This window comes from Lonchura striata, chromosome 13 (assembly GCF_050655825.1).
Source record: "Lonchura striata isolate lonStrDom1 chromosome 13, ASM5065582v1, whole genome shotgun sequence".
Lineage (NCBI taxonomy): Eukaryota > Metazoa > Chordata > Aves > Passeriformes > Estrildidae > Lonchura > Lonchura striata.
The window spans coordinates 10849805-10865481 of NC_140715.1; the positions used below are offsets into that span (position 1 = coordinate 10849805).

At 42.7% G+C, this 15677-nt stretch overlaps 1 long non-coding RNA gene across 1 annotated transcript in view; it reads right to left on the reverse strand.

Moving 5' to 3' along the window:
* Window positions 1–5301: 5301 nt before the first annotated feature.
* LOC110481067 (uncharacterized) overlaps window positions 5302–15677 on the reverse strand; it is a 33664-nt gene continuing 23288 nt past the window's right edge. Inside the window, exons 2-3 of the long non-coding RNA XR_002467198.3 lie at window positions 10378–10438; window positions 5302–7737 (exon numbers count right to left, since the gene is read on the reverse strand). This is a non-coding gene — a long non-coding RNA (uncharacterized LOC110481067). The remainder of the gene's footprint in view (window positions 7738–10377; window positions 10439–15677) is intronic.

Sequence of the window (15677 nt, forward strand, 5' to 3'; positions counted from 1 at the left end):
TGTGAGGTTTATGCTCCTGTGTTTTCTGATGTGGTTGCCTTCATTTTTCTTAGAGCAGCTCCTCATTTGCTCTCTCCCCTGTTCACAGAGCGCTTGTGAACTAGAGAGCCAAAGGATTCTGGAAAAGCCTCTTTTAAATGAAAAGACAGGAAACTGAAAAATCACATTAAGTGTTGTTCAGTGCTATGGATGAGACACAAGCAGTGGCATTATTTGAGGTTTCAGGGCTGTTGTAAACCAAACCAGGGCAGCCCTTGATGGCATTACACAGGGAGATGAGACTCTCCCCAGGGTGATCCACTCACATCAGCTTTGCTTGCATAAAGCCAAGACCTTTCAGTCCTGCAGTTGTGCTGGTAGTGGTGGTAGGAAAAGTTACAGAGTAAAGCCCAAGTGCCTTTCCATTTTCTGAAGGTGTCTCCTACACTGAGCTGCACACCCAAGGATGCACATCTAGGGCTGCTGCAGAGCAGGGGCTCTGCTGAGACTGCCAGATAACCCAGACTACACCAAAAAGCCCAATTTTGCCTTTTTCTTCACTATTTTTATACTCTCCTAAGCAAGAGAGTGCCTTGCAAGCAGCTCGGCTCCCCAGGGCTTTGCATGGTGTCTGTGGGAAAGGCAGAGAGAGATGGATCCACAGCTCAGGCTTTGCTTCCACAATGGAGCTTGTGGATGGATTCCTTGATGATACACACAGTGTCACCCACCAGTGACTCACAGCCAAGGAAAACTCAAACCAAAGCTGCACATGAGGGGAAAAAAATACCTTAAAGTTACCCTAGAGTGGGTCTATAGCGCTGAAAATCATTTCCGAGAAACCCACAATGCCAGGCAGGGTGCCACAACCCTCTTCCTGCTTATTGTGCCTTCTCGGCCCCAGTAATGGGAAATTTCTGCTTTGATTAATGGGTCCATGGCTTGTTTTTCAGCACGGAAGCAACCCCTCTAAAATCAAGCATCATCACACAACAAGTGGTGTCACCCTCCAGCTCTTGCATGGGAGCAACTCTGAACACATCAGCCCCCTGCTGGGACATCACAGAACCCACTAAGGGCTTCAAGGACACAACAAGGGATGGAAATCCAGGATAAACACACAATATTGCCCATCTTCATTTTTTAGCATTAGACAGAAAAGCAAGAGCTCAGCTTTCATCCTGACATGCAAATGTTCAACACGTGGGGGGATGGCACAGAGACCTGAGCAGTGAGCAGGGCATGTCTCCACTCTACATTTGCTTTGTAAACTGAATCAAACACTAACTAACATAACCATGGCTGTGTGATTAACACACACACACACACACACCCATGTGTTATTGCCAGTGATTATATTTTATCTAGTCACAACTCACAACATCTCCACTTTGCAGTAGCCTGAGTGCTTAAGAGCACAAAAGTCTCCCACAAAAGGATCTCTTTTCCTCCTTCACTCAAACACCTTTAAACACAACCCTCCAGTTAAATGCTTTCAGGTGGGGTGGCAGCTTTATCTGGCAGATTTTCCCTCTGCTCCTGCTTGGGAGCAGCTCGGTCTGGTTCAACCAGCTTTTAACTTGGCAATTGGCAAAGCCATGGCATAAGGGGTGAGATGAATGACCACGGACAAAGCCTGCAGCAGGGTGATGCCACCGCTGCCCCCGCAAAGCCAGAGGGAGATGCCACTAGGTGGTGACAGTGCCCACGGAAATCAAAATACCCAGCAGAGATCCCTGTCTCCAGTACCAGGGCACTAGGAACGTGGGTTGGAAATAAATGGTTACTGCTTCTTGTTTGTAAGGAATGGGAACTAATGTACTTGGTGTTGTGGGCAAGACCAGCACTACTGATAAATACAAAAGTGAATTAATTCACCTGCTTGGTGTGAGTGTGAAATGAACTGTTTCTGCAACAGCAATAGAAGTAGATAAAGTTTGTTTATCTTCATTTCCCCATGCCCTCTTCCTTGCACCTCCAGTGCCCTCAGACTGGGATCAAGTATAATCTGGGCTGTGGGATCTCCCTGACATCCCAAATGGAGCTGATCATACTTCCATGGAGTCACTCTTCCATGGAGTGACTTCAGTTGCTCTGCCCCTTGTGCCGGCACAGGAGGAGCCAAGCTCTTGGCTTACAGCACATTCAAAGCAACACCTCAGCAGCTATATGGCAGTCCACTAAATAATCCTGAATTCAGTGAGGATGGCTGGTTACAGATCATCCATAAAATCTATAAGTGCTGATAAGCAGGGATTGGATTGTACCTGGTTACCTTGGTTTGTTTCCTGTGCAACTGCTTGTGTAAGTGATGTTTTATCCTGCAAAAGGCTTCTCTGCCACTTTCCTGAAATCAGAGTTGTATAAGAATCACTTACCTATTTCATCTAAAAGTGTGACACATCATCAGATACTGGATTTGTCTTTCATTTTTTATTAATCACCTAAAGGATGCATTCAAGAAAATGTAAATTTTTCAATAAATGGCAGCAGAGGAGAAACTTTTTCCTGGCATTTAATTATCTTTGTCATCTCAAAATGAAATCAAGAGCTCATTTACATCTGGTTGTCTTGTTACTGTAGCGCTCTCGTCTCAAACATGAGAAGGAGCCCAACTTGAAAAAACCCTGTAATACCCAGATTCTTAAAAAATCCATGTGCATGTTGTGACCTGCTCTTTATTAGACCTGTGCTCCCTCTTGACTTGCTTCAGAGCAGCATTTAGTAAAGCTAAAGTGATCCTGTCATTACCACAGAGCAGACAACAAATTCACTAGATTTTCTTCTGTTAAATATATCAATGGCATGATGAGAAGAGGGGGATGTCTGGAAAGGACAGAGAACTTAGAGAAACAGTGATAATATTTGCAAAACTACAGGAAAAGTAATGTTATTTCAGAGATAGAAAGAGAAAAAAAACCTGTGGGTTGTTCTGAAAAAGAGGAGTGTTACTGATATGTAATTAATATCTGACTTGGGGCTCTGTTTAGCTCTTTCTTAATCCAGCAAAAATGTTCTCCTCTGTCCCAAAGTGCAGCCCCATCAGTCAGACCATGTAGCACTGCGGGTCAGGGCTCTGCACCCAGGGAGGCAAGAGGGAATGCAGGTGAGCTGTGCTGAGCCTCAGATCAGTGCAAATCAGAGCAAATCCCATCATTCATTCACTGCCAGAAATCACACTCCAGTACTCATGGCAGAATGGGAGGCAAAGGAAGCATGGCAAGTGTTCCTGCGGTGATGGAGCAGTCTCAGAATCACAGAATTATTTAGGTTGGAAAGGCTTTCTAAGATCACCAAATCCATTAAAAACACTACCAAACTCACCCCGACCATGTCCCCAGGTGCCACACAAACACCTTTTATAATCCCTCCACAGATGGTGACTCCACCACTGCCCTGGACAGCCTCTGTCATGGCTTGGCCACCCTTTCAGTGAAGAAATTGTCTTTAATATCCAATCTAAACCTTCCCCTTGAACAATCTGGGGGCATTTTCTCTTGTCCTATTGCTTATTCCCTGGGAATTCCCTGCTTATTCCCTGCCTGGCTCCTCCCTCCCTTCGGGGTGTTGTAGGGAGTGAGAAGGTGCCCCTTGGAGCCTCCCTTTTCTGCAGCCTGATCTCCTCCAGCTCCTTCAGCTGCTCCTCACCAAGCTTGTACTCCAGACCCTTCCCCAGCTCCATTGTCCTTCCCTGGACATGCTCCAGCCCCTCATTTCTGAATTTGGTGATCTTAAATGTGATATTTTCCAACCTTAACAATTCTTATTTTACTAATGTCTTTCTTGTAGCGAGGGGCCCTACCACCCAACAAAAAAGCACTGACAAAACCACTATTCAAGAGCGTAGAAAGGAAAAGAAATCTTCTCTGACTTGGCAAACAGCTGTCAAGTGCATCTGCAGAGCATTTTCACCTTCTCTTCATGAGTGATGCTCGAACACATTAGTTAGTTCTTAGCCCCAAGTCTGCGTTTTGTCAAGCCCAGTTCTCACATGGGAACACACAGACACACACACACACACACACACACGTATGTCAGCACAAACTGAGATATTCCCACTGCAAATCCCCTTTGCTTAATGATTGCACAAATTTTACTCATTTCTAAACAAAGTCTCCTCTCTTTATTCAAAAATCACTCATTTCTAAATGGAAAAAAAAGAAAAAAAAAGCCAGTGAATTTTTTAACAAAAAAAAATCAGGTTTCAATTTTACAGGGAGTGTGAAGTACCCAATTCTGTTTGTTTTCACTTTTATTAAACACTGCATTTATTTGCAGCCCTTGTCTTACCCAGGCTGGTAAGTGACTGGAAAATCAAGAGTTTGCCTCTTCCAAGGCCATGTAACCCCTGACTGCAGACATTGCCAATACCCCAGCTTAGCACGGGGCTCCTTCTCTGGAATGAGGTGGGATGTCCTCATCTCTCCGGAGGAACAGCCACCAAGGGGACACCTGACATGGGTGCATCCTTGCACAGGGATATGGGGGGCTCCAGGGGAGTCCCCCAGGATGGAAGTGTCCTCAGCTGCCAACAGTTCCTCTGATGGAACCACAGACTTGGCTGTTGAGAGCATGGCTATGAAAAGATATATGCTAGAAGGTGCAAATAAAAAATATTTATTTTCAAAGCTGTGCTCTGATTTTTTTTCTCAGCTGTACAGGCACTTTCATAAAAACTGGAAACAAAAAGACCACTCATGTATGGAGCCACCTGGAAACAAAGGCAACAGAGAACTTGAAACAGAAAAGGAAATTGCTTTCCCCATGTTCTCATCATGGGACATTGGCAGGGGAGGCAGGGGGCTCCCTGCTATGATACAGCTTTTGTGTTCCCCTTTGTGCCAGCTGTGGGCTGTGAGCCAACATGCATCCCAAACCATGGGATTCTCTGAATCCACCCCCTTTTCCCACTGTGCTGCTTCTGCACAGCAGAAAGAGGACCTTGACCAATCACCTGATTGCTGGAGGTGACACCCAACCTTGTACACTAAAATCTCTGTTTCACCACAGCAAACATCAGGGGCTTTAAAACCTGATGGGAAAATATCATTAGTACTAATTTACTGGTGGTTAATTGGTACTTGAGGTCAAGGCTGCACCATCCCTCTTGGGGAAGCTGGGGTGGGAAAGAGCTGGTGTCCCCCCTTTGGCAGCCAAGCTGCCAAACACCTCATGGAGGCACCCAGAGATCTGGGGGAAATGCATTCAGTGTCTGCAGATTAAAGGCAGGGTGTCAGCAGGAGCGAGCAGGTGCTCTCAGCACGTGCAGCTCCTGTCCTGTGCCCAGCCAGCACTGTGTCCTCAGCCCCAGAGCCCCACGGGCCCCCGGGCCCAGGTGGGGACAGCAATGGCAGGGACACGCAGCCCATTCCTGCCACAGTGCACTAACAGATCTGCCTGAAAACAAACTGCCTGTGGTTAGTGCAATGGAAAATATGCAAGAATGTTCTTTTCCCCAGTACACCCCTGCCCTGAGCCTGCTCCACAGCTGGTGCAGGGTTCCTCCTGTGCCCCACGCCCTGGGTCCCATCATCTATTTGTGTGCATCTCCATGAACAAGGAGATTTCATTACTCTTATTCCAACCATTAATACACATCACCTACGTCATGGTCCACTCCAAAACTCCCTTCAGGACCACCTTGATGCTGAGCAGATGTAGGAGAAGCCTTGTCCCCGATCAGTAAAGGCAAACTTCTCTAGTTTGGAGAATGCCGCTTTCCATTGTGGTCCAAGGTCACCCACAACAAGAGGGGTTCAATGTTAGAACCAGTACCACCAAGATGGCAATTACTTTCCAGACTTAGGAAAAACAAAAATAATTTAAATATTGCATCATATAAGCAACCTGATTCTAGAGCATGGGCACTTTTATTCCTTCCCAAACCAGCCGTGCAGTGGAAGATGACAAAGCAAAGAGACCACCAAACAAATGTTTTCTACAGACACAGTTTATCTAGCCTTCATTGAAATAATCTGCTGTATCCCAGCACTGAATGCTGCAAATTGACAATGATTTCCATGTTTCCCCGACTTTCTGGCATGCATATGGAAGTGTGTTGCTATAAAGCATAGGCAAGAATTTCAGACTAATTAAAGGGATTTTATCTGGTTAAAATCATATCTTTTTTTTTTCTTTTGTAACAGACATCTCCTTGCCTGTGTGTTCTAAATAGCATCTTAGATTATTAAAGTTTTACAAAGCTAATTTACATCATGCTGTTTGTTTTCTTCTGTTTCTTTTTGCATGTCTCCCTGTATAATCTAGTCAGCCCTACCTTTCTTCCCCAGAACTAGAAAGTGCAAATCAATGGCGTTTTCAGACTCTCTCGCCCGAAAGCAGGAGACAGGACGGATCAGTGGTTAGGGCACTAGACAGAAATGCGACTCCCTGCTGGCAGCATCCCGTGGGATCCCGGGCAAGGCGCTCACCCTCTCTTTGTCTCCATTCCCCATCTGTAAAACACCATCTTCCTAACTCACAGGGCTGTCCCAAAGCACACAACATTTCTTTTGAGTGAGGTAATGAGGTGCAGACATAGCTCGTAGCCACCTCTGTGCCTGCCACCACTGTTTATCAAAAAAAATGCTACAAAAGGATTGAGGGGAGCTGCCGAGTGTAATTGTAGGCAGGAATGAAGCTGTAGGTGAAACATCTGACTTTGAAGAAAGGAGATACATGAAAGTGTGCAAGGGCGCTTCAGTCCCTGGGGTGGAATGTAAATACAGCTTTCCCAGCACTCTGCTCCGAAATTGGAGTAACTTTATTCAGATATAAATACCGTGCTTTAAATAGCACAGCAGTGCCTTATCTGCTTATCTCGGCTATTAAGGAACCCTTTGTTTTCAGCAGATTGCCACTGGCCTGAGTGAAGAGCTTGTGACTCCTGTGGTGAGTATTAACCAGAACAGGATTCTGCACAGCAGCCAGGGATGCTTGTTTTTCCCTGGTGAAATCCTCACACATCGCAGACAGCCTGACCGGGTGTCTGGAGCTGCACAGAGGAAACGGTAGGGGTAGAAGAAGAAGAAGAAGAAGAAGAAGAAGAAGAAGAAGAAGAAGAAGAAGAAGAAGAAGGAGGAGGACGCTCTTGTTCCCCTCTACATGCCAGCCTGACATCTTAGAGGTTATTTATGGCCTCAAAGACATGAAGCACCTTCCCAAAAGTCCCAAGTCATCCCTTAAAAAGAGCATCCTAAGGCAGCTGACCCACACAGGGTGGGCTGTGGATTCTCACATGTATGTCTCTCTGCCCTGCTCCCAGTGTAAAGCAGGCAGGTACCAGAGCATCAGAGACAAGTCCTGATCCCTCTCTCTGAGCTCTGCTGGAGGCTAAGGTGTCCCTAGTAAATCAATATTGTTACCTTATATTTTATAAGAAATCAAGCAAAGGCTCTGGAGCAGAATCTGTAAAACACTATTTAATTCAACCTGTTGTTCCCTCTGTCTTCTGTACTGTAAAATACTATAGGAAGAGACATGAAAGGATATTGATACAGAGTTTCCCATTTCAAACAGATACAATCCAACCCAGAGTCCAAGAGAATTTCCATCTAACAGATGATATAGGGCACCAGGTTAGCTCCTTCTCTGACAAAGGCAGCATCAGGCAGGGCTGGCCCTGCTGCAATTCTGGACGGACTAAAGGGGAAGGGAGCAGAGAAAACATTCACATCAGACCCCACAGGACTCACCTGGGAGAGCACCACCCAGGCAGGCAGGCAGGCTGGGCCCAGGCAACTCCAGCATGCAATGGCCCTGGTAAAACATGAATTGTAGTAACAGATTTTACAATGACTGAATTCCCAGAACTTGGCTGTGCTGGTAGGAGCCCAATGTACTGGCACATTGCAGGGAGTCAGGAGCTGCACTGCTCTTTGGGGCATGATGTTATATTCTCCACAGGCCCATTTAATTGGTTTTAAACCCTACACAAATACCAATGAACATGTTCACCAGAACTGCAGTGGATGCTGAGTTACACTAGTTCTTAATGTGAACTATTTGTTTTCTAAAGGTTACAGAGTGGTCAGATCTCCTATTTGTAACAGAACCCTTCAAAAAGAACCAAATTTATCTGTTTTCTCCTGGATACATAGGCTAGTAGCAATGATCTATCATTCAATTGCTAGCAAAATAAAAATACGCACCACTGTACACATATTGGTAACAGCAACACCTACAATTACTGGGAAAGCCCATTTGCCCTAGAAGATTAATTGATTGTAATTACATATATTTACCCAATTTCAGCTCATCACACCCCTGTCTATGCAGGGATCAGCAGCATTTTCATGAAGAGCCCTCTGGACATGGTGATCCGCATGGAGCATTGAATTGCCTTTGGGGAATGTAAGCACCAGGAACTGATCCATCCCATCAGTAACTGGTGACACTGGATGGCTCTCAGGATCAGCCCCTCTTTAGCCACCCTAGGCAAGGGAAGCCCAGCCAGGCACATCTGCAGAACCACATTCATCACCAGCATCCTCTGAGCCAGGATCAACCCCAGAGAATCACAGCAGTAAGTGCAGATCCCATGGACAATGCGGGATGTCAACCAAGTGGACACATCAAGATATATTTCAAAGCAGAAGGCAAATAATTAAAATCTTGTAAGTGCTCTAATACTTATTTCTGATAAAAGCTGCTATTTTTAACTGTGGCTACTCATTTATTCAGCAGGATGTTTGCTACAGCATGACCTTAGCCATGTAACCTATGTCCACATTTCTTCTCTGAATCAGGTTTCCAAGCTGCCCATACCTGGAATATTTTTTTTTTTTTTACTGAGGCTTCATGAAATATTAAGAGTTAAAAAGAAAATTAGAAAGCAAATATTTCCGTTACTGAGCACAAATAATTCCTTTCTTCTTGGCTCTGGCTTACAAGCACTTAAGGCAGAGATGGATAGACAGAGCAGGAGGTGACAGCCTTTCCAGGCCCACAGCTGCTTAGTGGGAACACACAGAGCACCAATGCAGAGCTGTACAAATACCAAGACAGTGCCGTTTTTGATTGCAGATTTTATATAAAGTGCTTTGGCTCCTGAAACAACTACTGGAAAAATACATGGAATCAAATTCAATCATCTGGGTAGAAATCCTATTGGAAATATAGAAATAAGCATATAAAGATAGAACTATGCAAATTACTGAAATGGTCTGCATGATTTCAAGGGTGCCAGGTGGTTCCCAAAGGCTGTTTTGCCTTTTAACCTGGTATTCCTCAGGGCAGCTCAGGGGTACCCACTGTCACACATGCCTCTGCCATGGCTCACCACTGAGAAATTCTATGACACCTCTTTGCCTCTTCCTTTGGGATCCTATAACCATCATTCCAGCATGTGTCACACACAGTGAGTATTACTACTAGTCATACTGTTATCCAGCTGTTTGCTTTGAGAGTTTTATTAGAAGGAAAATAAAATCATATTTCGCTTTATGGACATTTTTCTGTAACAAGACTTTTCCAGATGTTCCGCCCCTTGATGATGCAAGCCACAAAAGCATGTTTTATCATGACATAAATACAAAGCAAGATGAAAGTCATGGAAATGCCTGTGTGTTCTTTTCTTAACACAGATGTATTTGAATTGGGTTTTTTTGCATCTGTCAAGCATAAATCAAATGGGGGAAGACAATCCTTAGAAGTCATCCATTCCTTCACAGAATCAGTGTTCTCTGTCACAAATATTAGTCTTTGTCAAGAGTTGTTCTCCACTATGAACTTCCATTTCCCACATTCATGGAGAGGTTAAGTTAAATGTTATTAAATCATTTCCAAGCCTGGACTGGAAAGTTCTGAAAGTTGGTGAAAGCTGCTACATTTATTGATCTGCATTATGAAACATTAAGTAATGAGTACTGTGTAAGGGGGAGTGCATGGCATCTGTAATTCCTAATTTCTATTCCCAGCAGTCCCAAAGCATTAATGAGTGGCTGTGGCTAAATCACTGATCCGGGCATGAGGTTTTTTCCATATTTTCTGGAGACATGATAATTAATCATTAGTTTAGGTATTCATTAGGTATTATGAAACTTCCTAATCAGTGAATACGAATAATTATTCTGTTTAAACTTTTCGTTAGAGCCCTGGCAAGCAGGATATCGTATAAATGACAAACAGGCTGAAGTGATAAAAAGTGTTACTGTGTAAGCACAAAATGCAGCGGCACCAGGAGAAAGAGCAGCCAGTTTTTTCTGACGTTTCCCAGGCAGAGCACTGCTCTCAGCGAGCCCTCGGCTGCGCATTACCTATATCCTGTATGAATGAATCCCTTTTTTGTGTGGTTGCTCAAAGCCAATGTGTCCGTTTCTACAGAAGCACCCACAGGATCACTGAAAACCACATATTCAGTTCTTGTTAATGTCAGCAATGACGTACCAGAGCACATACTTGTTTGTCCTGTAGAAATAGAGGACTTCCACCGCTCGAGTGTGAGCCTGCTGCCGAACGCCTGTTCAAATAGAAAAGAAAAAAAAAAGAAGAAAAGAAGTTGTTGACATGAGAGGAAAAACCAGGTTTCCTGTTTGAACTCTGACAGGTACTGGAAGATATGAGTAACATCAAATCTTGGTCTGCTCTAAAGGCAGTCTGTGGTCAGGGGGTTCTCACATTTGTTTGTGTGGAACAGCTTTGAATTGTTTGCAGATACCGCGCAGAAGAAACTCAGAGATCCTTATCAGGGTACAGGGCCTGTTATGAAATGTGTGCGTTTGTGAGTAGGTTACAGGAGATCAAAACGGCTCCAGATGAGATGCCTCACATGCTGTAAATGTGGTAGATGCTCCCGAGATACCTCCAAAAATACCACTTTGCAGTGTTGTCGAGTACAGGCAGTGGCCACCCTTCTTTCCATTTGTCACTGTGTGGCAGGAGAATGGAGTTTTTTTTCCAGATCATTCTTTGGTTTTTGTGTGTACATGTCTGACTGTTCAAATTAAAAACTTTCCTTGGTTATGATTTTCACTAACAGAACTACTCAAATGGTTTCTGAGGGGGAAACCTGCAGCAAGGACAGACAAGGGAGATTCTCTATGAGTGGTACAGAATATTCTCCACAGAAAGGAAGGTGAATAGACCAGGATGGGGATGCAGCAAGACAGAGCTCTTGGTGAGTCAACAGGACAGGACTAGACCACAGCAGCCAGCCCAGCTCTGAGAGGAGCTGGTGAGAATTGTACCATTTGTAAGAGACTTCCCAAAGAGCCCCGTCAAAGTGATCAGTCAAAACTGCAGCCAAAGCTCCATCTCCCTCACAGCACAGCCAAAGGGATACTTCTTCCTCCCATGTCAAAGATCAACCCCTAAACATTCCTCTTTCCTCACACCTTTGGGCAAAGTCTAACCAGCTGGCCAGACACTGTGCCAGGAGCTCAGCCATCCCTGGACCTGGAGCTCGCCCTCCAGCTCAGAGGGCCCTGCTTGTCCCATCCTTGTGACAAGCAGATCTCCAAGTCAGCATTCATATCTGTGCTCAAACACTTGCAATGCCTTCTTCTTTTGACCCCCCCAACACCACAGTACAGTGCCTTTGCATACAAATCACTAAGCCTCAGTTTCCCCTGACAATCTAATGTAAAACACGTCTTTCAAAAATTCAATTAAAAGGCCTCCCAGAGCCCTCCTAAGCCCAGGTCTATCAGAGAACACAGCTCGTTCACAGCTTAACGAGTATTTTAGAGCTGCTTCAGCTCATTTGTTGAGATAAAGCTCTCCTCAAAACTGTGAATCACAAATTGATGGCACCAGAGCTCTTGTACCCCAAACTGAGCCCACACAGGAGCTTCAAACAAAACCAGAGGCAATTCTGCATACACCCCTGAGGAAGGGAACACGGTTCTCCAGGAGGGAGAAATTGTTCTTGGAGAACATTAACACCTTGATCCCTCACCAGGAAACCACCACGTCCCTTCCCCAAACCATTCAGCGATTCTATGATTTTTTTTTATTTCATTTTTTCCAGCTCACATGTGTGAGGTGCTTCTACTACAGTCAGTGCCCAGAGAAAGCAGGCTTTCACTTTGCAGGCTGTAATACACATGGCAGTAAATTGAAAATCAAAACCATTGAATCAAGGAGCAGAACAATTCTGTAGAACAACTCCAGCCAGTTGTGGCTCAATAACGGGATTTATCTGGGCTAGCCACAAATCCACTTAAGTTGCAAAAGCCTTTTTTGAGCTAGTTGTAGTAACTTCTAATAAGCTTGAAGCAGAAAAAAAAGCTACAAGTTCCTTACAAACCTGATGCACAACTGAAACCCTCAGAGTACATAACTGGAGGATCAAAAACTCAGTAAATAATTATCCACTTAAAATAATGAGTACTCTGTTTTTCTTCGTTTCCAAGCTAGAACCCTACCAGATAAACTGATGATTTTCTACACTAATTTTTGTAAACTTAGTGGAGTAGGAGTTTTCCCCATGGTCCTGGATGGATTTTGCCAGCAGGGTTTTAAGTGCTGGTTCTGGCACAGAGGACACAAATGCAATATTACCAGTATGTTCCCAATGGTCTCATACTGAAATTCCCCTGGTTAACTTAATACCTGTGTTAAGAGCTTTCATGAACCACAGCTATGAATCCTCCTGGAAACAAATCATTGACCATTTACTACTTATTTGATTATATCAGGATTAAGCCATTAATTACTTTGTAATAATTCATAGCAGTGTCATTCCAAATGGACTAAAATAATTAAAAGTACATAAGATAAAACCCAAGAATGGGAAAAAGCCTGTAAAATCCTAACTAGAAGTAAAATTAAATTAATTCAGTATTACATGATGGCAATGAAAAATATTTTAAAATGGGAACCCTGGTACAGCACTTCAGCATTATGAATTTACAAGAGTGAAGAGTTTGTCTTAAATACTAATTCATGGCAAATTTTTAATAACTTTTGAGGTAAAACTCTTTGAAATAACACATTACAGATCTTTGTTCCTTTAAGTCTCCAAGTACTGATATGAATTATTACATTCAAAGTGCTGTCCCCATCTACTCAGTCTTGTTTTAGCAAATAATGCCAGGTGTGCTCATAATCTTTGTATATTTTGAATATTAATGGTAAATCAGGAAGATAATCAAATAAACCCAAGAGGTAATCTTAATTCAATTGTTAAACATAATTTCTGTTCATTACGTTCTTTTAGTACCATTTTGATAAGGAATTTTCCCTTTTTAACTCTTCATGTTTAAATGCTGCTACCAAATATTTTCTTATTTGAATAAAATAATTATTAAAGTCCTCTTCATCTTACTTAAATTTCTTCTTTTCAACACCTCCTTTTATTTTGGATTTTGAGACAGTCAATAAGGTGCCAAAAGAACTCTGTATACGCTGAGCAGAAGCTTTATTTCTTAAATCTAGGCTTTCCTGGTAACAAACGCACAATACAGTCCTGCTCTGAAAATCCCACTGTATCACTCAAATTCCAGCTCTCAATACTGCTACACACTGTATGTGCCTCCAACTCTGAATTAATATTTATTCATCACCAATATTATCTGATTTTATGTTATCAAATACAGCATGCAGAGGCTGAGAAATGAAATAGTTTATTGGCGTATTAAAACAAAAAGAAAAATTTAAAAACATATTTTTAACAAAGCAGCTCATTTTCAAAGTGCCAAAATCTTTTTGTCTTTTTCATTCCTTTTTTTTTAATTCTATACTTTCAGAATATCTAACCACAAGCATTTGAGCAAACTAGAGAAAAGAAACTGTTGGTAATGTTCTGCACGTTTCAAAAGGCAGCAGGATATACACACAGTTTATGTTTCTATCTATAGAGAGCTGCAGGCAAACATACAGTGGAACAAAGATAGACATCAAGATATATTTGTACCTGCTGCTTGTGTGCCTGCATGGAGATAGATCTTAATGAGATAAGTAAACAATGGAAACTTTTAAAATTCATAATTTGAGTGTGCTCAGCTCTGTATTTCTCTCTTACCTCTTCAGTAATAATTTTTTGTGTGCTTTCCATGAATTACAGCCAATCTCAAATCATCCAGCACTGCTGGGAGAGCAGCTCTGGGCCTGCCTTTGACCTGCACCAAAGCACAACCAAACATATAAAAGTGAAATAATTGTCTTTAATTCAAATATTTCTTTGGTGATCTAGCAGAAAACAATTTCTGAACCCCTGAGTGAAGCAGTTGCAACGTGGAAGGTCCTGAGCAGAATTCACTGGAGCACTTCACATCTTGCTGCTTGTCCCCATGGCTTTGTCTGCCCAAAGGACAGGTGGGGTTTGTACCAACACCCAGAGCCCGGCTGAACCTGCAGGGAGCTCACTCTGACCCAGCCAATGCTTTATTTCTAGTTTAGAAAACACTGAGCACATGTCTGGGGGGAAAAAGAGACTCCAGAATCAGCTAGTGGGAATGAGCAAAGCCCCGGGGGCTCAGCAGGACTGTGATAACTCACAAACTCACACAGGGTTCAGTCCAGCCACAGGAACTGATCCACAAGCTGATGAAATCCATGTGCTCGTTGGTTGCTATAGGACACGTGAAAGTATAACGCGAGCTACTGTTCTTTGTAAGGTAAAGAAGAAGGTTGATTTTTTGACTCTAACTTTTATATTTTTCTAAAGGTTGACAGTGGATTGGAGAGTGAATGTGTCACCTCTCCAAAGACATTGGACACACTACTAGTATATCAAGTTTCTTTACCTCTATGAAGGAATGTAAAACAATATGTTGTTAATAGAAAATTGTGTGAGAAAGTTTTTGAACAGAATGTAAACTCAGAAGGTTTTAGAAAATCTTAAGAATCAGGGTGACATCGTTTCCCAGCACTGCTGGAAGAGCCATTCAATTGTCCACAGAAATCAACTCCTGCTAGCAAACAGAAAAGCAATTTGCTCTTTTTTTAAATTAAGCTTTCTTTTCCCTTTTACTGGCAAGGAAGCAAAGGATATTAAAAAATTATTTAAGACACCATGCATTATTTTGTAATAGCTATGACATTGTGCTCAAAGCTCCATCCCTGGCAATCCTGTGTTAAATATTCATCCCAATATTTAAGCAATTCCAAAGGGGATATACATTTCTTTGCAATCAAACTTTAAAAATTAATTAAGTGAAATGACCAAATCCAGTAAAATCCAGATGATGACTGACTAACTTTGCTATCTTACAGAAGTCAAGTGGCTTCAAGAATCTTCTCTCCTCATGGTTAATAGAGTTCGGTTGTAAATTTATAGTTTCTTTCTTGGTCTTGGTAAAAAAGAATTTAATTTGTGTGTAAAACCAGAATGTGAAACAAAAATTAAATAACAGGCTGAAGGCTTTCCTGAATTTATCATTTCATTCTCCAGTAAACCTCTTCCCGGTGCCCAAAAAAAAAGGAAGAACTGTGTAGCAGTAGGTGTGGGAAAGAACAAAAAAAGGGTATTCTTGGAGAACACCAAAAAAGGGCATGTGAATTGAAATAGTGTAAAATCATAAATGTAGCATAAGTCTAAAAAAATGTACCCTTCCTGCAGCCTTCCTGGGTGTTTAAAGCAGTACACTGGAACATCAGTATTTCTTGGACATCTGAAATAGCCTCTGAGTGTAGGAGAAAATCTAACACACACGCAGGTACACATGTAAAAAGGTCAGATCAATATAACACATAGTTGTGTTTCATCTTGTGCAAAATTCAAATTTTGAGTGTTTGTTAAGAATGAAAGTTGGCAC